The sequence below is a fragment of the Xenopus laevis genome, chromosome 4S (genome assembly GCF_017654675.1).
Source record: "Xenopus laevis strain J_2021 chromosome 4S, Xenopus_laevis_v10.1, whole genome shotgun sequence".
Classification (NCBI taxonomy): Eukaryota; Metazoa; Chordata; class Amphibia; order Anura; family Pipidae; genus Xenopus; species Xenopus laevis.
The window spans coordinates 66,285,069-66,311,681 of NC_054378.1; the positions used below are offsets into that span (position 1 = coordinate 66,285,069).

Genomic DNA, 26,613 nt, shown 5'->3' on the forward strand with positions numbered 1-26,613 from the left:
AATAGCCTTTCTGACATTCAAGTTTTTTCTTCGGAAGAAAAACTTGATTCGTAGAAATCGGATATCGATCGAATATTTTTTCTTGAATAAAAAAAGAAAAGAAAAAGAATTGACCTATTGCTTTGCACCTTCCCATCCCTCTTAGTCCAAAAACACTGTATTTTGTTCACTGCGGGAGAAGGGGTTGGCTTGGCAACAGTGGGTAAATGGAATCATAAGTTCATCGCCGCAGCAAGTTTAGAGCTGCACTCTTTTATTACCTCTTTCAGTACCTGGGAGGGTTTATACTGTGGGTGAAGGGGTTGGTTCGGAATAGTTGGGAAACGGAACCTACTTCTGCTAACGCCGCAATAAATCTAAGAGTCGCACCTAGATAGTGCCTCTTTCAGTCTAAACGCAGCAGTCTGCTATGATATAAATTTTTTAGACGTTATATGCTGCGGTAATATCAAATTAAATGTATAAGATGCTATGCATGGTGGCTTACCATTGTCTATGTATATAAGGCTGATACCAGTACACAATAACAAGCCACCATATTATTTTGTGGGATTGTTCGGCATATATATTGACGCAGAGATTTGTTTTAAACCCACTATCCTGTGGCATCTCGCCTCCCTGTACCTAACGTATTTTTAATGGTGTTAATCTGGACTTCTTTCTCTTTCTTAATGATATTTATTAAAAGTTATGTTTTAACACATGTTGTGGGGTAGACATATGACTGTGTTTTTGGACTAAGAGGGATGGGAAGGTGCAAAGCAATAGGTCAATTCTTTTTCTTTTCTATATTGGTTTAATTACTTGACCTTGCACACCATCCGTTGTTTTCTATTTGATGGGAGGTGCTCCCCAATACTCCTTACTTATTGATTTTTTCTTAAATAACCTCCCAGTCAAATTGTGAGAATATTCGAAATAAAAAAATTCACATGAAATCGAAATTCTATCTTTGATAAATAGGCCAGGGACTTTGAGCGGTGAGTAACCTGAAAATGCATGTGAATGGTCTGGGGCATTTGCACCTGCACCCACCCAGTAACAGGGTGAGCGATTGTATGAATAAGTAAAAATGTGAAGTTGAAGGATTTGAGCACATCCAACTTTCTTTTGCAAATACAGGTATAGGATCCCTTATCCGGAAACCTGATATCCAGAAAGCTCCAAATTATGGAATGGCTGTCTCCCATAGACTCCATTTTATCCAAATAATCCAAATTTTTAAAAATGATTTCCTTTTTCTCTGTAATAATAAAACAGTAGCTTGTACTTGATCCCAACTAAGATATAATTAATCCTTATTGGAAGCAAAACCATCCTATAGGATTTATTTAATGTTTAAATGAATTTCTAGTAGACTTAAGGCTTGAAGACCCAAATAACGGAAAGTTCCGTTATCCGTAAAACTCAAGGTCCTGAGCATTCTGGATGACAGGTCCCTTACCTGTATATACAATGCAAATGTTTCTCAAAAAGCATAAGAGTGTGGAAAAAGGATTTGTGTTTAGACTTAAAAATTACTTACCCAGGAACATTTTGTTATTTCAGTTACTTTTGTCATATGTTTTTTTTTTGTATGACATAACACCCAAAAAAACTCTGTACATCTCAGTATCTTCTAAAATCTGTACAAATGCATGTGAATATTCCCTAATTCTGAGCAACAGGAGAACAGGAGTATTTAAGGGGTTGTTGCTGCCCCCCCTTTCCCACCCATGGTTACCTCTTTGGTGTTGGAGAAGGTCTTGGGGGCACATTGATAGTGCAGAGAGTGAAACTGCAATTGCGCTCTCTGCACTAGAACAGACAAATTTTCCCATTTATTAAGTAAAGGTAAAGTCTTGTTGAAGCTGCATCATCTAAGAGGGAAAGATTGCATTAGGAGTTGCATCTGTGAGTCGTACAAATTCTGTTCATTTGCTATTCTAAAACTGGCTATACACAGTGTGATGAAACTGAGTCCTTGTTCGACAGGACCCCGTAGGCCCCTCTTTAAGATCTGCTCTTTGGTAGATCCGCTCAGCATTTCTGCATTTGTGCCCCTTTTAAACAAATCAACCTAAAATGCTTAATTATATGCATATGCATATGACAAATAGGTTTCCATCTCTAAAATTGGACTTACTTAAACATCAATTTCATCAATTCATCAGTCATCAATTTCAGAATTAAAGGAACTGAGAAATCAATATTTTCTCCTGGACAGTTCAGTCTTCATATTCTGAAACAGGAATTGCATTCTGAAAATAAATTCTAAAAAGTTGTCGAGAAGCACAGCTGTATGTCATCCTGACTGTAAAAGCCATCACTAAACACATGATTATTAGAAATTACACCAAGGGGCACATTTCAATAAGGTTTGAATGGTAAATTCGAATTAAAATTTTACATTTAACGTTAAACATTAAACATTTTCATATTCGAATTTCAAACTACCAACTCGAATTTAAATTTGAAAATGAGATTTATCACACCTCGACCCTGGAAACAGTTCTAATTAGAATATTCACCACCTAAAACCTGCTGAGTTCATGTAGAAGTCAATGGCAGAGGTCTCTTGAACAATTTGAAAATGTTAATAGTAGTGATGAGTCAAATTTTCTCTTTGAAAATAATGCCCCATAGACTCCAATGGGAGAGAAAAAATATTGCGTATCAAAAAAATTTGTCACACAAAAGTCGAGTTTATTTTTTCCTGAGGAAAACTCAATTCAAATTTGATTCAAGTTTTTGAGTCATTCCTATTTGATTGAATATTAGACATTTGAGTTTTTTTCATAAATAACCTCTCACTCAAGTTGTGAGTACAACAAAAATTCACATAACTTTCAAATTCGACCTTTGATAAATCTGCCCCTTTGTATTATGTAAATCTTTCATATTTGTGTGTATCTCTCTCAGTCAGTTAAAGGAAAATGATACTCTCAAAATGAATACTTAACAGATAATTTATATCAAACTTTCAACAAATAAATAGTGTGAGTGGAGGAGGCACTTCTTTTAAAAATAAAACTGCTTCCCAGTGGGATTTTCCATAAAGTTGAACCATCCAGAAAATAAAGAATAGCATTTTTTGCAGTATGGATCAACAAAAAGCAATAATTCCTTTGCAAAACAATAATTAAGAGCAAATAAACTTTTAAGGAAAATAAACACTAACACCTTTGCAAGAAAGCACATAGCATAAACATATAAAGCATAAGCAGAAACGATTGAAAATACTAATGCAAATGAACAATAATACTTAATTGGCACATAAGTACAAATTGGAGAAAGAACACTAGAATGCTAGAAAACCCTCAAATAAAGCTGAATTACAACAATTCTGCAAAGATGAGTGGGCCAAAATTCCTCCAGAGCACTGTAAAAGACTCGTTGCAAGTTATCGCAAACGCTTGATTGCAGTTATTGCTGCTAAGGGTGGCCCAACCAGTTATTAGGTTCAGGGGGCAATTACTTTTTCACACAGGTTTGGATTTCTTTTCTCCCTAAATAATAAAAACCCTCATTTAAAAACTGCATTTTGTGTTTACTTGTGTTATCTTTGACTAATAGTTAAATGTGTTTGATGATCAGAAACATTTTGTGTGACAAACATGCAAAAGAATAAGAAATCAGGAAGGGGGCAAATAGTTTTTCACACCACTATATATATATATATATATATATATATATATATATATATATATATATATTTTTTTTTTTATATATATATATAGAGAGATCATTTTCTTCAGCTTTACCTCTAACAGTTCATCTTCAGCCTTTACAATTCCAATTTGGCAACTGGTCATTCTGGGCCAATGGATGATATATAATGATGGCCATCAAATGAGTCCAGTTCCATGGTATGGTCATGGTATGAATTGGAAGAAGCTGTTGAAAATGTGAAAAACAATTGTAACATTAAATAAAGAATGGTGTACAATTTGATTCTGTTGACACTCATGAGACTGAATTGAAATTAATTATTGGTGGTTATCAACATTTCAATCCCAGCAAGAGGACCTTTCTCAAGACATCCGAAACAAACCCCCAATCCCACAATCTAGAAGACTATTACATGTCAAATTGGTGCTAAAGATGAGACCCCAATGACATCACAGGTATAGTATAGAGGTAATATGCCATTGTAATTTAAAAGAGTTGTTGACATCACCACATACACATACACTGGCAAATAGGTAGTTAATAAAAAAAAAAAAAAAAAAAGGTTGAACTCGATGGACATGTGTCTTTTTTCAACCTTACTTACTATGTTACTATGTTACTATGTTACATTAAACACCATAGTGTTCACATGGACATGCTTAACAAAGCAATCCTACAGGGGGACATTGTGACATTGAGAAGTCACCCAGCTCAGTAATGGAGGATTTTCTCAGAGGGAAATGATAAAGAACATACAAAAGGAGTCAAATCATGATATTATGCTGTACATAAAAGTAATTATAACATGCCTCAGTCCCTTGTACTGAACAGTTTTGCTTGTCACAATTAATATTTCACTAAATCACAATGGCAACTAAACTCCTGAAAGGTCTGAAACATCATTTGAAAGCTGGTGTTTAATAAGCCTTAAGCTTCGAAGAATAGTATAATTTTTATTTAGTGCCTTTATAACGCATCTCTAGAAAAATGGACGTATGTTGCTTGTTGGGACTCAGACATGCAATGTCAGGTAGATCTAGAGGAGTGGGAATCTATATGGTTAACTGTTAAGAAGTCCTCACTAAATGTCTCCCTTGTGGAAACGAATTACAACGATGTCCTTCTCTGATTGGCAGTTTTGACTCTCTGGCTGACCTGGGATGTTTTCACAGTTGTTGCCAAAAAAGTACTATGTTTCAAGTGTGGTGGTCCTGCCCTAATGTCCAGAGGTTTTGGATCAAGGTTTACACACTGATTTACTGTATTTTGGTATCTCTATTTAAAAGAACCCTCTACTGTTCTATTGTGCAAAAAGCCTGACAAACATACTCACATTTTCAACTATTCACTAGTGATAGGCGAATTTTTGGCAGTTTCGCAAATTTATTTGCCGACGGTGAATCACAGGAATTCGCCAGGTATTCACGCCTGTCGAATAAATTCGCCCATCACAACTATTCACAGTTATCATGACAACCACTACATGTACAATTTCTAAGGCATGGAAGAGTAAACAGATCTCCATGGAATCCCTTCAACACCAGAACAGATTGGGTTATGCTTTGGAAAAAATAAAAAGTATTCTAATAAGAAATTTCTCCAAGTCTGCCAACCATGGCTCTATAACAGGCATGGCATGAACTGCCCCAACTTCCTCCTCTCTGGGATCGTGTACCACAGCATTGGACATTGTCCTTATGGCTACCATTGTAAAAGTAATCTACTCCTCGGTTATATTTAAGCTTCTGTTACATTACTGTAATAGCCTAAATGAGTAATGTCGAGATTCCCTTTTTTTTTTTTTAATTATTTTCAGATTTTTAGTTAATTTGATAATTTACTGTTATTCTCACTTAGCAATTGAGGTTGATTGTTTTTCCCTTGCTTGTTTCAAAAATTCAATAGTCAATTTATTCAAATGGCTTATATCTTCACACCTGACATACAAGTAGTTCTTAAGCATATACAGCTTAATCTGAGCAATGTCTTTAAATCATGACGTTATCAATGTAACTTTTCTCAAGAAATAATCTGTAAATTCAAAGATGTTTAATAAATATTTATTGAGGGGGAGGGGGTCGCCGACCCTGTAAACTGTTCTAAATCTATACAATTAGTTGATACATTTGTTATCTTTGTCCCTGCTGAGCAGAATCCCTGGGTTTCATTACAGGCAGCTGTTGGAATTAATACAATAGTTGCTAATACTCCAGAGAGATGAATCAACTAAATATTGCAAAATTAAACAATTCAAAATCTGCACCTAAATTACCAGAGCTGCCAGACATAAACACCAGAGACAGGAACATTAAACTTTAAACTTAGATCTTGAAAAAACGGTAAAAAATAAAAAATGGAAAGCAATGGAAAAAAGTCTTTATTTCTGGAGAACAATCTGAAAACAATTGAACTAATAAAGTGTTTGTTAGGTAACCAAACAGTCTGTTTTTTTTGGCTATTAGCACTTTAGTAAAAAAAGACCATATTAGTTACAGTATTTTAGAGTGCCTAAAACATGTTCTGGTGTGATTTAAATGAACACCACTTTACAGTTGCACTAACCCCTTTGGGAAATAAACGACTGACAAGCCATCACTGTTATTGAGAAAGCATATAAGTACAGTGCAATCGTAGACATTATTTACACATTTGGCAGATATAAAGGCATGTCTGGTTTAATTAGGCCATTGAGTAACTTGAGCTCTGATATAAGCTCCAGTTCTAAACCAGTCTTCCGATGGAGCTCAGCTATCTTGACATTTATATCTTTTCAGCTTTCTTACATGACTGTAATACTGCCTAAGTAGCATAAGTAAGACAATTTGACGGGGCTAGATGGCATAGAATGACTGGTTGTCCTTCATTTGACCTCACTCAGAAGCCTAGTACAGGTATAGTGTTCCTACTTAAGTAATATTCAACTTATAAAAGCTTCACTTCTCCTGCCCTTTTAGAAACCTGTGGAAAAGATTTGTTTTTTTGTCACATGAACAAGGCACTGGCAGCATGCTCATTAGTGTTGACACAACCCATCTGTGCAAGCTCTCAGAACTGAATCATGAACACAAATCTCTTAATACATGTTGACACTGTCTAACAAGCAATTAGCCATTAAACTATACGGATTTAAATTTGCAAAACATTTTGTAGAACCTTTTTACTATGCATGCCTGATGCAAGGCTGTGCAGAAGTGTATAACATCAAATTGTTTGTGTAATTATGTAATTAAAGCAAATGGACAGCACAGACATTTTGTTATGCTTAGGTTCCTTTCTAGAAGATCCATAAAAAAAAACTTGAGCTTAAAATAGACTTTTCTGTCTGCATTTCATTAAGTGAATTTTCCCATAGATTGACAACAAAGATTTAAGATTTAGCTACGTGGAAAATATTGCCTAATTTCACAGTAAATTTCAGAAAGTGCTTGATTTGAGAAACGTACGTTGAATAATGAACACAAGCATGCGATTGCAGCCTTAAAAACAAACCTGTTTCATGATACATTTACAAAAAATGTCCTTTTTTGCATTTCATTCCAAATATCCCACTTATTTTGAAGAAGAGAGGAAGACAGAGAGAGGATTCTTTTTAAACATTAGTTTAGAATAGCTGTGAGGAGTGCAGGGTCCCTATGAGTGGGGAGGGGGTCTGTATCAAAGGGTAGCAGTAAAGGGGGTTGTGTTTTGGGGAAATTCAGCAAGGTCAGAGTGAGGGTGATGGGCTTGCAGGTGACACAGGCCCTGGAAATGAATCCAATGACAGAAGAAATAAAATCCCTGTTTCAGCTAGCAACATAACAAATAACTGGGAGCAGCGTATGGTGAGGTTCCACGTTTTACATCTATAAACTATCTTCAGCATTTTAAAGGTTTTTATTTTTTTTTAAAGCATTCATAGCTGTTGTAAGCTCATTTAAACATCTCAGCTGTTAATCAAATAGTGTCTGCCCCTCCTCTATGCCTTAGGCACTTCCTAGATGTCACTGCTCTCCCCACATTCCTCTTTTCTCTTCATCGTAAAATTCACTTTACTTTATTACACAAACATAAATCGCCCTAACACGTTTCGTGTGAATTTTACCGCTGCCTGGAGTCCTGCTGAGTGCGTGCCAAACTGCCGTTTTAACTCTTGATGTCTCCCCTATGCTGAGGGTTCGGGGCGCAGCACCCGGGCCACTGAACAGGAGCGATAAGTGACCCATGTTTTCTGCATTGGAGTGTTATAAGCGAGGGTTCGGGGCAAGTGCACCCGAACCAATTTAGAATTGCGGTGAGCGAGTTTTTGAGAATAGAATACCGACCGCTATACAGAAAAAGCGTCCAATAAATTATACTAAACATACGGCAGGGGGTTGGAGCGCTCATGCTTCTTTTTTCTATTTGGTGTATCGCAAATAATGCAAGGCTTGCCTTAATAACAGTGTCCACAAAATGGCTCTTGCCTGCTTGCTATAATTATGAATTCCCAGACTGAAGGAAACAAGATTCAAATAATTTAATTTGTGTAATTAATGTTCATTTTGCTTGAATAATGTGATAAAATAGGATTTTGAATATTTTTCTTTAAGAAGAAGAAGAAAAATGTTTTAAGAGAAAAAACTAAGTCACAAAAAAATCCCATTGTTATTCATTTTTGCAAATTATGACTGTTAAAATACATTTGAAAAAATAAATAAATAAATAGTGCTGAAAATATACCTCCAACTGATTTCTATTCAATTGAGATAATTCAAATATTCAAGTTTGAAAAGAACTGGGTTTTTTCTGTTTCTTCTACTTCTTTCCATCTCTCAAATGAGGGTCACGGACCCTGGCAGCCAGAATATCTCTGCGTGTATTGGCGATCGTACGATTTTCAGAGGGAGACTGTCACTAGTGTTGTCAGACATAAGTATCGTACGATTGCTGTCAGGGGCAGAACTTTGGGTGATCTGTTCTTATTTGATCGGAATGGTAAAGACTTTGATCTGAATGGTTAGTGGAGGGTCGGGAGATGGGAAAGTCCGATCGTACGTTGATTCGTACGATCGGATCTTTGCGTCTATGGCCAGCTTTAGTCACTTCACCCTTTAGTAGATTTGTCCCATAGTCTCAAAGTTGTTTAACTGCTTTAGTTCTGTACTCAACTTAATTTTCCCTTTTATCTTTTTGTAAAATCATGTTAGAAATCAAATTTTAAAAAAGAATCAAAATACTTTTTAGCATTTTGCAATGAATCAAAAACAACTCAATGCGACTTGCGCCAACTTGACATGGCTAAAGCAAATAATTATTATGCTATGACTTTAACTATAGTAAATATGATTTTAAATATTTTTGTCTTTACTGCTATACCATTGGTATACCAGACAATTAATCCAAGGCTTTCCTCTACAAACTGTGTTTCATAATGGATTCTATAGTTTTGTGATATTATTCCATAATGGTCCAGTCATTAAACTCCCATTAGCCTAAGTGAAAGAAAATAACATTTCAGAATATCCTTCCCATGGAAACCAATAAATATAATTGATATAGTTTTTTAATAAACTACTGTATGTATTTTTTTTTATAAAATAAGCAATATTTAAGAACTGTGGTTGGGCTGCTGCTATGTTAACTCAAAAAATCATGAAGATGAGAACATTTTCAACAATCAGTGTTTATATATCCTCAATTAGTTATTGTACATTATATTTTATAGAATAAAAAAAATTACCCGATCAACCAATCTCCCAGGTACAATTGTTCTGACAATTATACCACTTGATTTTCCTCCCACGATCCCAAAGACTAATCCTGAGCCATCATTTATTAGTTCAGTGTCTTCCACATGGCCCCAATGGATCTGAAAGTCATAAAAATAAAAATTATTCTCAAGAATTTTAACTACAATATTCATCAGCTACCTCATGCTTACAATGCAGCAAGCAAGACAACCCTACAAAATACAACAACATTAACTGCAGTATTGTGATTTAGGCAAAGTAGAAACAAAGGCTTTATTTGAATGTTTTGTCTTATAGGGCTCAGAGGCAATGCCTGTGGTTGTTCCATATGGATTGCATTAGAGCGAGTACCATTAACAGTATTGTATTTTATTAATTGCTCATTCTTGAAATCTACATATGCTCCACATCTACAGTGCAATGGCCACAGAGGTTTCCCATCACCGTCATGCTGATCTGATTAGCCCAGTTCTGATATGGCTCATGCATAACTAGGTTAGAGAGTTTAGTGTTCATGCTGGGTCTATTCTTCAGTTTCTTCAATAACAAACCAATGAAGAAATTTCAACGGTTTTGTTATTATACCAGCATGCATGCTGCACCAGTTTTGTCACTAAAATAATTGCAAATGGGAAAATTAGAGTAATAGGAAGTAAAGATAATAGACTAGAACAAAAAACACCCAAAGGAGCAGAAACAGATGGGAAGAATAGACAGAGATTAGGGACTGGAAATAAGGACCAAACAAATGAAAAGAGCTTGTGAAAAAAGGACAAAGAAAATTAAAAAAATGTGTACTTGGTTAAAGGAAAAAGGGAAAGATTAGTAGAAACATCAGAATGAAACAGATGGGCTGGATAAAATATTAAGAGACCTAGGAAAAATAAGTTATATGGATCTCTTCGTGTAACAGTAACAAAAGGAGCACAGTGTCAGAATAAAGGAAAATGACTGAAGGGATATGCAATATACAGTAAAGACAAAGATCTTGGTTATACAGTCTGCAACTTGTCAGGTGTTCACTGAAGTACACTAAATCCTACCTGGTTATTAAGATTACTACTTGTTTGTTGTTCAGAACAGGTGCTTTTGCAACAACTAATTGTATGCATCCAGATGACTGCTGAAGGATTGCTATAGATTCTTGGTGGGATACACTCATATCTAGTGGTGTATAATTAATATCTGCTCGTTCTCTTTAAGCCTTCCATCCCTGTATAATATACAGAATGTGTAAATTATTCAATAAACTGTACAGAATGTATCATATGCACATGCATATTCATGTACTTGGTTGTTTTTTTAACAATAGGATTTACTTGATCCACAAGATCTTGTCATGAAAAAATACAGGATCCTAAGAGATGCTACAAAACCTAACAAAATAAAGTTGGGTGGTTTGTTGTTTTTATTTGTATAATGTAAGCATTCAACTTAGCCTTGGACGTCAGATTTACCTCAATTAACACTACTACAAAGTTGATACACAAGGAACAGCTTCTATGACACTGAACAGGAATTTTTTAAACTCTAAGGGCCATGGTTGATAAGGAGATTTGTCGCCTATGATAAAAATTGCATGACTACGGCAAACAAATTCACCGAAAATGCATTTTGCCAATAACCAATGGTAACACCTAAGTATTGATTCTGTCTTCCAAAGTCACCTGAAGGTGTCGTTTTTATTATACTCCTAAATGGTATATATATGGTATATATAATGGTCCATTTATAAATTTCAGGTGTCAGGGTCCCTTTAAAGAGAAAAACAAATCAATTAAAGTTCTTTGTTTAAAGACCAACAAAAACCCCAAAAATCTGACATGTCCCAGCTTTCTTGGCACCTGTAAGTATTGGCTGGTGACTCTTTACTTGAAAAAGTATCATATTACTAATCATCTTGCCTGTTGTCCAACGTTTCATTGATGCTCTTAAACTGTGACCATTGTGCTGTGCATTTAGCCCACATAAACACTTCACACATACACAACTAACATAAACTAAGGTTAGATATAGGCTAGTAGGCTAGTAGTTTGCCAATTTCATCACCAGTTGAAAAATCAGCTTTTTGATATAATTGAAACTTTTCTGAGAAACACAAATCTTTATACCTTCTGTTTTCCCCCTCCAGAGATCAAATAGGTTAAGGTGGATGCCAGTTCAACAAGGCAGCAGAGGGTCCTGCACTAGGGTTTAGTCTATCCATTGGTTATTCCCTGTATATTTAACAGTTGGTAAATCTAATTATTTCTTATCAGTTTTATTAAGACAAATAAAGGTTAAAGAGAAACCATTTTGAAGGCCATCCTAATTTGCTTACACGTTGCAACTAATGTTTAGAACCCTGGTTGAATTCAGGTATAGTTATAGTTTAAATTTCATCTACAGGTTTACCAAAGCATAATATTCATATTCTAGTTACAAACATTAATTCAGATGAATGGGAGGTGCTTATTGTTTCCAGAACTGTGAAGGTTTCTCCACATCATAATTGAATTTAGGACATCCTGAGCTATGATTCTGTGAAAATGCCTTCTTCTAGATATGGTTTATCTATCTAGAATAAGGCATTTTATCTCTAAAGCTTTGATAATTCATTCCTTCACTAAAGTGTTGGTTCTTCAATTGAGAACAAATTGCTACAAGTGCACACTTTTAATCCATCGTCATACTACCACCAAGATTTAATAGATTGGGGCTGTCTGTTTTGTTGTCTATTAAATCTATAGTGGGTTGAGAAATGGCTGCTGTCAAAAGCACCAACAGCTACGTGGGTTGGTTTCTTTCCCCGGTAGTAGCTCTTGAAGAGCACACAGCACAGCGAATATACTGAATCATTTTTAATGTTACTTCTGTCTCAGCTGTATTATTTTTAGTTGAAATATGTTGATGCCTAGTAAAGTCAACTATTGCTGCAATTAAACATATCTAGGTCTGCCGGCTGCTGCTGCCATTAAGCAATGTGTCTGAAAGAAAGGAAGTGATTAGATGACACTTGGGGGCACATTTACTTAGCACGAGTGAAGGAGTAGAATAAAAAATACTTTGAATTTCGAAGTATTTTTTTGGCTACTTCGACCTTTGACTTTGACTACGAATCGAACGATTCAAACTAAAAAATCGTTCGACTATTCGACCATTCCATAGTCGAAGTACTGTCTCTTTAGAAAAAACTTCGACCACCTACTTCGCCACCTAAAACCTACTAAACATCAATGTTAGCCTATGGGGAAGGTCCCCATAGGCTTTCTAGCCAATTTCTAATCACAGTTTCCAGAACTGTGAAGGTTTCTCCACATCATAATTGAATTTAGGACATCCTGAGCTATGATTCGAAGTCGAAGGATTTAACTTAGAGAGTTAATTAACCCTCGATATTCGACCAATAGTAAATGTGCCCCCTAAACTTCTCAGAACTTTGTTGTGCAACATGTGCCTAGGTGCTGCATGAATGTCTACTTTTTAGAGAATTTACATTATCTTGATAAGTTAAATGTAGGTGGAGAGGTTTTTAATGCAAGTAAATTACCAGTGGATTAGCTTTATTTGAAAAAAAAAACTACTCCATGTAAGGTTCTTGCAAAACAGGCAATTAGATTACCAGGGTACAGATAATCCCATCTACACAACATACTTCTGCACTGGTAATATTATTATCTAGCAAGCAAGAACCAAGCATTGAGAGGCTTCGTTGTCCTTGTTTGCCTTATGTAACTCAAGTAGTAATAAAAAACATTTTTTTTCAAAGTATCTTCAGCACAAATTCTATTCATTTGGGGGTATCCTGTGACTTAGGGCTCTTACACATGAGCGTTTTTACCTGCGCTCCCCTGCGTTCCGTTTTTCGGCGTTCAGCCGCAGGGGAGCGCAGGAATAGACACATTTCATTATTTCAAATGGGGCTGTACTCACACAGGCGCATGTAGGCGCCGAACGCAGGTTGAGACGCAACATGCTGCATTTTTCCTGCGTTCGGCGCCTACACGCACCTGTGTGAGTACAGCCCCATTTGAAATAATGAAATGTGTCTATTCCTGCGCTCCCCTGCGGCTGAACACCGAAAAACGGAATGCAGGGGAGCGCAGGTAAAAACGCTCATGTGTAAGAGCCCTAAAAAAGAAACCAGGCCCCTGCAAACATAAAGCATTTTCAGATACAGATTCTAAAAATACTACAATACAGCCTTTAAAGGACCATTAAAGGAATAGTTCAGTGTGAAAATAAAAACTGGGTAAATAGATAGGCTGTGCAAAATAAAAAATGTTTCTATTATAGTTAGTTAGCCAAAAATGTAATATATAAAGGCTGGAGTGAACAGATGTCTAATAAAACAGCCAGAATCCAACTTCCTGCTTTTCAGCTCTATAACTCTGAGTTAGTCAGCGACTTGAAGGGGGGCCACATGGTACATTTCTGTTCAGTGAGTTTGTAATTGACCCTCAGCATTCAGCTCAGATTGAAAAGCAACAGATATGACCCATGTGGCCCCCCCTCAAGTCTCTGATTGGTTACTGCCTGGTAACCAGGGTAACCAGTCAGTGTAAACCAAGAGAGCTGAAAAGCAGGAAGTAGTGTTCTGACTAACATGTTATACATCAAATCACTCCAGCCTTTATACATTACATTTTTGGCTAACTAACTATATTAGAAACATTTTTTATTTTGCACAGCCTATCTATTTACCCAGTTTTTATTTTTACACTGAACAATTCCTTTAACACCAAAATGATCAATTACTTTTGACATGCTATTTCTATCCTATACCAAAGCAGAGAACCTAACCTGGTTAGGGTGAGATGGGCTAAAAGTACCCAAAAAGCCCTTCACGTGCAAAACATGCAGTGTTAAGTCTTCTGAAAACAGAAGGTATTTACTTGCCTCACGCTATATACATAGCACTCTAAGCACTGCCTCAATACCCAAAATGAGAATTTAACGCTCACATAAGGCATTATGGCGGAAACATGCAAATCTCCTTTATGACTCTTTGGCCAACTATGCATCCAGTACCGCTGGTTTCATAGCACAGATACAGCCTAATAGTTCAGAGCTATTCAGACAGCTGTTTCTATCTTGTTAGATCTCATTAGTGCAAGATATTGGAACATGGCTTCTGAGTGGGTTGGACTTATACTGTACCAGGAAATGTCTTATTTAAAGTTATTTAAAGTCCTGGATGCAGTATTTTTATTTGTTATCAGTTGAATGTGCAGACAATACATTTAATATTGTTTCTACTAAAATGCATGTAACATTATGGTCAAAGTACAACTCACATATCTTAAAGCATCTTTTATTGTGTAGAATAATTATATGCAGTAAATAGCAAGTAATCAAACATTGGGTTACCTGCAGTCATCAGTTGGCTGTGTATAGGATTTGAAAAAGGTTCCTGTGTGGGACCGAAATGTCTGACTTTTTTTCTTTTTTTTTACATTTTTTGTCTGTTGTTGTTTAAATCCTGTTAGTGCAATCAATCTACACCTTGTTAACTATCTTCATGAGCACCCAGGTCTTGACTACTCTTAGGGGGTTATTTACTAAACTCCGAATGCAAAAATCGTGATTTATTTTTTATAAAATCAGACTTTTAAAAAAAACACACATTTTTCAGAATTTATTAAACCCTGAGGATGGAAAAGTCTAAATCTGAAAATCCGGCATCTCAGACCTGTCGAGGTTGCAGTTAAGTCAATGGGAGAAGACTCAATGATTTTTTGATGTGCGCTGGGTTTCGTGCAAAACCCCAAAGTTTTCAAGGTTTTTGGGTAAAAATTCCAAAAATTTGTGAAATCCGTGAAAACTGGCTAAAAAAATCCAAAAAATTTGTGAAAATCTGATTTTTCCCTGCAAAGCAAATTTTCATGAAAATGTAATAAAATAAATAAGCATAAAAAACCTGAGTGTATTTGATCGGAGTTTGTAGCAGAAAATATATATATATATGTATTTATGTGTGTATGTATATGTATGTATATAAAGGCTCCACTTGAGGGCCGAAACGTTGATGGAATAAATACTTTTATATTTCTTGAAGAAAATCCTGGTGTGCTTCAGCTTTTTTGTCGTATATATATATATATATATATATATATATATATATATATATATATATAACAGCAAAAAAACGCACTCATAGGACTTTGAATGCAAAGCAAAAAGTGTTTAATTCAACGTTTCTGCTATACACACACACACATACACACAGTATAATATATATATATATATATATATATATATATATATATATATATATATATATATATATACACATATATATATCAACCAAAAAAGTCCAGACAACTTGCTTGTTCATCAAGAAAAAACTTTTATCAAGCAAGTAATAAGTACAATGTTTCGAAGGTCCCGCTTCTTTATCAAGCAATGAAGTATTGAATGCATCACATCCTTTTAAAGCCATAAGTTCAAACCACACCCATAAGTGGGATGTGGTTCATCATACGATATATATAGACCAACGTACATAGGCTTAAACAGTATAACACACCTGTGTCCACCGAGCATATTAGTACTATTCCACAATTATAAGCAGAATATATTGGTCAAAATTAACAGTATAATAAATGAAAAAAAAAGTAAAAATAAGGAATGTGTAGAATGTCATATTTAAAACGTCCCAACCACAACCCAGTGTACAGGTATCATAAATTTTTCAAATCACATGAAAGCATATAGATCATACTCTCTGTTAAGCCCTTTTGGGGACAGTGTTTGCAATGTATGTATCCAAAATTTCTCTCTTTTCTGGAGTTGTAGAAGTCTATTGCCCCCCCCCGACATGGGGGGGGGCAATAGACTCCAACACAAGAAATCTGAGGGTTGCTACGGAATGTCGTGCTGAATGGAAATGGGCTGGTACAGGTAATTTCAACACCTCCTTTCTGATTGTGGATTTATGCTGACTGATACGATCCCGTATCGGTTGGACAGTTTCCCCAACATACGCCAGTCCACACGGCCACTTAAGCATATAAACAACATATTCCGTATCACATTTAAAGTGACCTCGTAGCTCAAATTTCCTCCCTGTATGTGGATGGGTGAAAGCATTAGTGCGAATAACACTGGAACATTGATTACACCTACCACAGGGAAACATGCCATTTGTTAAGGGTGCCAAGACCCTTTGTGTGTTGACCCGTTGGGTACCCAGATGGGCTTTTACAAGCCTGTCCCTAAGGTTTCGTGGACGTTTGTAAGACAGTAATGGCGGTTCCTGAAATTCTGGGATGTCTGGGTATGCTCTACGTAGTAAGGGCCAGTGTTTGTAAATTACATGGTGAATTTTCCGAGTACAGGGATGGTAAGAATGTACAAAGGGTATACGAGAACTTTTTGTCCTATCAGGCAATCTTTCCTGTATAGTTGACTCACGGTCCAGCCCTTTCACACGTGTCACCTCCTGTGTAAGCATCTGTTGGGGGTACCCTCTTTGTATAAATTTAATGGACATTTCTGTCAAACGTGTAGAGAGCTGTTCCTCCTCCGTGACTATTCGTCTAACACGTAGCATCTGTGATCTAGGGAGAGAGGAAATATTAGCCCTTGGGTGTGCACTGTCAAACCGCAACAGGTTATTGCGGTCAGAAGATTTAACAAACAAATCCGTATATAGGAATCTATCTCTACGGTACACAGTGGTGTCTAGAAATGTAACTGATTCCTCACTATGTGTAAGAGTAAACCCAATAGTGGGAACACAAGAGTCCAAGTATGCTTTGAATTCCAGCAAGGATCCAACGTCACCCCTCCACAAAACCAACAAGTCATCGATATACCGCCACCATTTTAGGCAATTTTGTTTGTATAGTACATGGCCATATACATACATGTTCTCGAAAAAATTCATGAAGATGTTGGCATAGGTGGGGGCGACGTTGGACCCCATGGCAGTCCCCTGCACCTGGAGGAAATACCTATCCTGGAATAAGAAATAGTTCTTATGCAAAATTAGATATAGCAATTCCATAAAGAAATCAGTCTGTGCTGAATCATAGTTTGATTCCTCCAGGGTCAGCCGTACTGCTGCCATTTCCAGATCATGGGGTATAGAGGTATACAAGCTGTTAACATCAAAAGCCGCCAACAGTACCCTGTCGTGGCCCACATCTAGACCTTGAATGGAATGTAGGAAATGGGAAGTATCCCTAATGTATGAGGCTCCTGATGTTACAAAGGGAGCTAGTACCTTATCAAGAAAAATTGATAAAGGAGATAGAACAGAGTTAACCCCTGCCACAATTGGTCGTCCTGGGGGAAACTGGAGATTTTTATGTACCTTGGGCAGGGTGTAGAACACAGGTATACACGGAAATTCCTGTATGAGATAATCCTTCAAACCATCCGTGATGACACCCCTGCCCCTGAGTCAACACTCCTAATATCAGGCCTGCAATTTCATTGGTAGAGTCCCTGTCAAGTGGAACATATGTGTTACAATTGTGTAATTGACCCAAGATCTCCTGAACATAGTAATCCTTATCCAGGATTACTAGGGCTCCCCCTTTGTCAGCAGGTTTGTAAATCACACTCTTATCACTCATCAATGCATTAAGTGATTCACGTTCAATCTTAGACAAATTGTTATTATAGCGCATATGCCTTAGTCCCTTTGAGTCATTTACAAATTGATTAATGTCTCTAGAAATAAAGTTTATCACCGTTTCCACGGGATGAAAGGAAGTAGGAGGAAGGTATTTACTCTTTTTGTGTAGGTTAAACCGTTGTGGAGTTAACCCCTCCATCTGGGACCGCATGTCTGCCAAATCCTTATCTTTATCTTTAAACTGCACTTTAAGGCGCAGCAATCTATAGAATCGTTGCAAGTCTATATCCAGGGAAAACGTATCTAATTTTGCAGATGGACAAAACGACAAACCCTTTTGTAAAACACTTAATTCCAAGGGTGACAGTACCTTTTTAGAGATGTTGATCACAGGCGATGTGCCTTCTTGGGCGCCGCTTTGCTGATTTTGCGTGCTTGTCTTGTCTGGATAGCTGCTGCACCGCCTGCTTCTGGAGCGTTGACCTCGCGCTCCCCGCTGCTGGAAGGAGCGCTGTCCTCTCCTAAAAAAGATGACCCAGATGAATCTGTTGGTCGCCGTGAAGCAGTTTCACCGGAGCTACTCCTAATGGCCTCCTGTCGTCCCTCGCGGCGTGTACCACGTGGTGCTTGCGTCTGCGTCCTACGTCCCCGGAAGTAAGTTGTCGTCGCGTGAGGGCGTCCCGGGGTCCACCGGTATATGCGTCCACTCGTGTAGTCCTCTGCGTCCCTCGGAAACTTCTGAGGGATATTTTTTTTATATATATTTTTTTTTTTGATTTTTTTTCTACATGCCAAATCATTTACTAGTAGGTGTAGAAGAGTAAAAAAAAAAAACCAGCAGACCCAACAGTCATGACATGCATGCTGCTGATTCTGTGTAACTGAATCTTTAATTGGGTCAAAATAGCTTGCTCCAAATAATAGCAGTGTGGAGTTCAATTAGTGAGGTTATTCTGTTGGTGCCAATTTTATGCTCAGAGTTCATACTATAGAGGATAGGATTGGCTATATCAACTTCAAGCTTACAGGTTACAATACAGAGGATATAATTGATACATATTCCTTGAAAGAAGTGACTGAACTTTTTGGAACAAATGTTACAAAATTTAATATGCTATAAAATAGTTTATACTATGTGGACACTTTTGTTTCCTTTGATGTTTGTCGGTGAAATCTTCTGACCGATATAAAATATGATGAAGCCTAAAAATAGGTGCTGAGATCGTTGCTTTTATCAATAAGATAGATAAGTGTATTTTTTTTTCCTTTCTTTTCCTGCGTTTCAGGAGCATTTTACCTGCCAGGAGGCGGAATTCGGCTCTGAAGGTGAAAAGGCCCCACACAGGGTAACGGACAATGTGTAATACCCGATAAAAACATAATGGAGTGACTAGCCAACATTAGAAAAAGAACCAAGAGGGGCCATGGAGGGTGGTTAACCCTATACTTTGAATTTGGACATGACTAGCGTTTCCCAGATACAAAGAGGGATGCAGTCTGAAGTATGCTCCGCCAGACCACTGTAGAATGAGCCAAGGCCGAGGATGTCTTCTCTATGTATATATATATATATATATTTATATATATATATATATATATTTATATATATATATATATATATATATATATATATATATATATATATATATATATATATATATATATATATATATACACATTTACACCACTCCTTTCCTGTAATACTGGCCCTTTAATGACTCTAGCTCAATAGCTCTAGTGGAGGTATTTAATTTATATTATGCACAAAAATACACTACATATTATTCACAATTTTTGCTGAACAGTGAAATCAATGTTATATCATCCGGTAGATCAGTGTGAAAAGATCTAGCCTTTGTTGACCTAGGAAAATATTACCATTCATTACAACAGCATCTATTGCACTAAAATACAAGGTCACAGTAAATTTTCAAGACAATTTGCCTCCAATACATGTTTTATAATGCGGACATGTGATAGTTTGCTTTTACTTAACCAAGACTATCGTCACAGAGAAACAGATAAAGTTAAAAAAAAAATTTAAAAGGCAAAAAACATGTAAATCCTACTTGTAGGCGATGCTTTCTGGTTGAACTTCGCTGATAAATACTTCAGCCTCTCCCACAGTGGGATTCTTGAGTGCTACCACACTAAATCCAAGGGCTCCTACAGAAGGTCTATATCTATATACTCAATTTGTCTGCCCTAATGAAAAACAAAACAAATAGAAATTTAATTTGTTGAGTTTACATCTTTGCCAACATGTTTAATCTCTAATCTGAGCCTGGTGAACTCAAAATTTTTTTATTTTGTGTTAGATAGAACAAACTCAGCACTTTGATAATAAATTAATTCTGTGGAGGATTTCACTTCATTGCTTTCACTAGAACGAAAAACACCACATGCCTCAACTCCGTGCATTAAAACCTCAGGGAATTTAAGAACTATTTTCACACTTCATTCTCCAGCTAAATAAATTGTAGGATTGGTTCCTGGTTGGATGAAGACTAAATTAACTGCTGTTTAGCAATGCATTTTTTCCAATTTGAATATTCCAAAATGATACAAAGAACAATTTTCTTTCATGCACAGAAAAAAATCAAACATTTAAGTAAACCTTAGTTTCCAAAAAGTTGAGGTCTAACTATTACATGAGAAACAAAAAGTGCAATTCCGATAATCATGCTCCCGTTCTTCAGAATTATAATATTATATTTATAATTATTCTTATATCAAATCTGATGATTCTTTATTTTAACCAAGGGTAACATTACACATTTTGATATCATATAAAAGCCCACTTTATTCTCAAATAGTTCAACTGTATCTTTTATTATTTCCATTAGCCAAACACAAAAATATTAAACAAAAATCGTAGTGATCTTATTTTTTACAAAAAAAAAAAAAAGAAAAGGTCTTAAATTGGCACACAGTAAAAGGTGGGTGTTTTCCCACACACCCAAAATGTTACAGAGGATATTGATTCATATGCAACATTTTCTTGTGGTTATCAAAGTGGCCATACCCAAGCTCTTGAGGCAACAAGAAAATGGATTTCAACAACTTTGTCCAGTCAGTTGCATAGTTTCTACTTTTTTCACCTTTAAGTTTCAGTACTGTATGTTATAGATGTCCCTGTTATAAACAACTTTTCAATTCAAAATTTAAGTTTATTAATTAATAAGCTTCCTGTTCTGGCTATTGCCATACTTACTGTATATAAAAATGTTTAATTTGTATTCTTTATTCAGATCTCCAAGCATAAGGGTTCCCAACTTTCTGATCCAACCCGCCTCATATTTCAATAATTGTTTTACCCTGTCACCTATTATTTTATTATATTATTGCAACTATTGCAATGCCTGCAAGGTAGACAAGGAAAGGTGCCATTTTTCACATCACATAATGTACCAAGGCGTAACAACTTCTTTGGACAAAATATTGTAACTGCTCACAAAAGCTAATCTTTCACTTTTTTTGGTCTTATTCTTTCTGTCTGAGACATTACTTCCCCTTTGTACCTCTCCAGAGCTTTCCTCGGGTAACCCCTGTTGGCTAGTTTATTTTCCATTTCATCCAGCCTATTTGCCACAAAGTGTCACCTTCAGATACTATCCTCTTAAAACCAGCAAATTGTGATTTTAGTACAGATCTGTTTTAAATGTGTGTTTACTTTGTTTTATCTTCTAGTGACCACCAAAGAATGTGCACGTGAAGCAACACAAGCTAAGTTAGCTTCTATGCTACAAATAAATGTATTGCAACATTTTGTATATTGTGGAACTGAGATTGATGTATTTTTAATATAAAGTATCTTGCTATATTGTTACCACTAGAGGGCATTGCAAAAGTGGATATTTAAGGAAGTTGTGAACCTGTGAATGTATACTTCGTCAGCTTGAACAAGGACCGGGTGGTCCGAAACGTTGCTGTGCCAGAAATAAAGGCGGTTTTATCGCTACCTGGGAGTGCTGCAATTTTCCATGGATAATGAATATCTGACACCCAACTGCTGCATGAAGACAGAATAAAGAGAAACAGATGCTGACAGAGGGACAGTGAACATAAACTTGATTATTTCAGGAACAATGCAGAATATTTAATTGATTGTATTTACAAAGTTTCTTATTTCAGTTTGATGAAGTTTATAGTTCCCCATTAAAAATCACTTAAAGGGACAGTACATAGGCTACTTGAGTTCAATGAGTAGGGCTTGTGCTATACACACTTTCTGCCTATTGTTCTGGGCTTCACAATTTCTGAAAAAGGGTGGAACTACATGGTCATTTGTGTATCGATTTAGTATTGCAGTTCCCTTGCTATATAGGGAAGCCACTTATAGACAAGAAAACCAAAAATGATGTATTTTGTTTTGTTATGTCATGAGCTAAACAGGGCAAATAGGGAGAATGAAGGTACCCTGTATCTGGTCCTTGCAATATACAGAGTTAGATTTCAAATATACAATCTATTCTTTTCCCTTCTTCATTGGGATTATTTTGCCTGGGGGGAATGGTCTTTGCACGGGTAAACTAATTCTCTACATAGCAAGACCAAACATGTAATACAGTAGTTCAATCTGCCTATTTAGCACAAGAAATAACAATTCATATACTATTGTGATGAAAAGTATGTTCACACAAGCCATTTTTATTACCCTTATGTTGAACAAGTATACTGTCCCTTTACACATGCTACATTAACCTGAAGTTGGTTACAATAATGTAAAACAAATTTAGGTTTGGAAAGAAGGTTCAAGTCCTCCAACACATTCATTCACCGAATCTACAGAAAGGGTTTACTGTGTAACAGCTATATTTAACAATATTGCTGCTAAAGTGAGTAGTATTTCTAATGATTTTAATTTCATTTTTATTGCCTATTTTAAAAAATGCATCTTCCCTTGATTGTGGGGATACTTCTTGCCCTTACCTCTGCCATCTGTTGAAGTTTACTGTTAAGCTCACCTGCTTTTGATTAAGGACTAACAAGAGGCAATCCAGCTGAAACAAAATTGTCAAAGGACAAAGAGTTGTTCTTGTTTCCAATGTTTGAGGAAGAGTCAGCTTCACATACCAATAAACCTTTCTTTGTGAAATCAAATTCTGCAGCGCGGTCAGCTGGTATTCGGTTGAGTTGAGGAAATAAAATTGATCCAAGTTGCCAAAGTTAATTAAAAACCATTTTGCACAACTCACCAAAATACACAAGAACAGAACATTTCTAGGAGAAATATCCACCATAACAATTCCAGAATCTAGATGATACATAAAAGAGAAAAAATATATATTTTTTTAAAATATAGTTATAAACTACAGTACAATGGACGTTGACCAAAATGCAGCTTGACCTTTCACCATACCAAAAGAGAAATTTGCATAGTGGCATTAACACAGATATAGAGAAGCTGGGGTTTAGATCTTAAAGGGCATGTAAAGGCAAAAAAATAAAATCCCATTTTTACTTTCTTTAATGAAAAAGAAACCTATCTCCAATATACTTTAATTAAAAAATGTGTACCGTTTTTATAAGAAACCTGACTGTATGCAGTGGAATTCCCCTTCATTTACTGCTGTGGATAGGAATTCTCAGAAGGTCCCTAACTGCTCTGCAGGGAAACAATCATACTTATGAACAACAGGGGGAGCCCCCACCTTACTTCTCAACCTTTCAGAACTTGCTGCTTTATTTCCCTGTAGAGCAGTCGGCGACTATGTAGAGATTTGTATTTGATTTGATTTTTGCCTTTACATCCCCTTTACTGTTTCCAACTCGAGCTGCAGGTACAAAGATCATGGAGCCAGATTTAAACAGATAAACTGGGATTCTATTTGGAGGATTATTTTGCTGCAGCCACTGGTTCTGCAGAGTTGGGGAAAGTTTGTATTAAAGAATACAAAAACTATAAAATACACATTAGATTACATGACAACACAGGAGCCAGTGCAGTCTGCCTATTCTGATTATTAATCAGTCTTGCTGTATTGGCTTCTGGCAGATATTATTTGACTTGTGCTGTTTTGATCATTTATGACAATCCCTAAGCAGCAGCCCAGACCACACTGAGCATGTGCAAAGTCTTTGTCTTGCAACAATGTTTAACAAAGTTACAAGATGGTGACCCCCTGTGGCCAGCTTTGAATTTTGTTTAATTAGGCTTTTTGTGCAGTAAATTCATGTTTATGTTTAGTATACAAAATGCAGCATTTCTAGCCTTTTAGACTTTAGACTTTATTTTAGACTTTCCTTGTCCTTTAAGGTGAAACTTGTATGTGGTTTGCAATATAAAACATAACTTTTCCAGCAAATGGCCTGGCTGAGTAGGCAGATCAGAAATGATATTAAACGTATTATTGTTCCTTTTACCAATAAAAGCTGTAGAGCACAATAAGCCTGCCAGGATGGTGTTCATGCCTTGTCAGTCAGCAGCCACACTAAAAAATAGCTTTCAACAGAGCTAAACAGATCTCATGTGTCACATTCTGTATCCCAAACCCCAGAACAGACACCAAGGTTCTGATCACGGCTTATGCTTCTGCTACTCGAATGCTACCAGGTTTTAAAGTGAGAAAACCTAGGCAAGGGCCCTGGGCAAGCAATGGGAACTGGAATATATAACAAGAATAATGGAGAACATAGTTAATAACCAACAGTCAGCATGGTGCAGAATCAGGATCCAGAAGCGTAGTTAGAAAAAGTGCAAAGGTTGGTTCAGGCAACAATACAGCAGTGGTCAAGGACAGGCAAGGAACAGCAAATCACACAGGAATCGCACACAAGAACTATGTGGAACAGACCAACGTTGGGCAATGACAAAAGGAGCTCCAAACATAAAAGGGCAAGCTCGCCAGTTACAGAACGCAGGGGGGAGGTGATGGGACGTAACTTTACATAAAGTCTTCCTATCCAAACTAGCCCTTCGCCTTCTTTTATCATTACTATTGATGGCATGACTATTAACCTGTTAATTGGCTACATTATCTGAGGGTTATCTTGGACCAGTCTCTTTTCTTTTCTAACCATATTAATGCCATTGCCAAACCCTGGCGCTTTTTCCTACGTAATATTGCCATGATCCCTTTCTTTCACAACTGCTAAAACACTTATCCCTAACCCTTATCCTATCTTGTTTAGACTACTGCACAGTGGCGTAACTACTCACCGGCAGGCCCTGGTATAGGATGAGCACCTGGGGCCCCCTGTCGGGCATTCCCCCCTATGAATCACGTGTGCTGTAAAATCTCCCCCTGCCCAACCACCCATGATATCCATTATCGTGGCTCTGGTGGGCCCCAAGAGGGTGTGGACCCAGGTGCCATTGCACCCTCTGCACACCTGGTAGTTACGCCACTGCTACTGCACTCTCAAACTAATCATTCTCCCAGACCTACTGCTCTCTCCTAAAAGGCAATCACATCCACTGGTAACATCCCTACCATGGCTGCCTGAAAAGGATAGCATACAAAATCCTTCTGCTAACATTCAAAGCTCTTCACTCTAGGATGCATACCTAAGATTTCGTGTATTTAACCTACTTAATATACTGCCTGAGTATCTCACCCGCAACTGATTCCCTGACAGAGCAGGGCATCTGTATTCTTCTCCCAATGTGTGACATCACCAGGCAAATTTGCCTCTGCATTACTGACAGGCTTGTGCTTTCAAACATTATAAAAAATGGCATATGCTCACTGGAACCTTTCCAAGCAGCAGGACTTTGAAGGCGTGCTCAGTAAAGACTTATTTGGTGAACTAGAGGGGGCTGTCTCAGAAAAAGGGGTGTGGCTTGTACAGGAAGGGTGGATCTGTGCTGCAGATTTGCGATTGTGTGCTGGGAAAGAGGGTAGACTGAATGCAGAGAGTGAAGAGTGCTGTGTAACTGTACACTGCTGTGTATTCATGTAGTTTTCTATAAATAAAATGATACATAAAATGAGACAAACATCCCCACTCACTGCAGAGAACTTATGTTTATATAAATGAACTGGATCCACCAAATAAGCAGTAAGTGGCTATCAAGTGAAATTTCCCAAATTTAGCAAATGTGAATTGCACAGCTGTCATTCAGCACTGGGTACCCTGCACACAGAAACATTTTCTTCCACTTTAAATGCATTTCACTGGAATGAGAGTGCCTACTGTAACAGTATGTCTTCTTTTGTGCGTGTGTAACCATCTTCAATGTAGGTTAAAACTATTCTGTAGTCAAGTACCTAAATAGACACAGCACAAAAGTCTAACATTGCTTTCTGCTAAATACAACTGAAACCACCATGTGTTAAACAAAGTTCAAACATTCAACTTGCTGCTTTTCATGTCAGCATTGTTTATAACTGTATTGTACAGTATAATGATCAGTATAATCTTTTATCCAGAAAAATTAGGGCCTGGGGTTTTTTCAAGTAAAGTTTTTTTCAATAATTTGAATCACTATGACAAAAACAAATGACTAAACTTTTTAAATATTAAAAACTCTGCAATTCAAACCACTTAATGGGGCTGTCTGGATTAAGGCACTATGACAAATTTGGTGGAACTGTCCTAAGGTTAGACACTTGTGGTATAGAGTGTATGCAATGATAGACAGCGTACTTGGGGTCACCAGCGAGGAATCCATAGAAAGCTCTTCTAAGCAAACTGACTGAAGGTATCGTTATGACTGCCATACAGCTGATAACCTGCAGTTTT

At 36.8% G+C, this 26,613-nt stretch overlaps 1 pseudogene; it reads right to left on the minus strand.

Annotated features, from left to right (window-relative positions):
* LOC108714983 overlaps positions 1 to 23,067 on the minus strand; it is a 143,081-nt pseudogene extending 120,014 nt beyond the window's left edge.
* Positions 23,068 to 26,613: the final 3,546 nt, after the last annotated feature.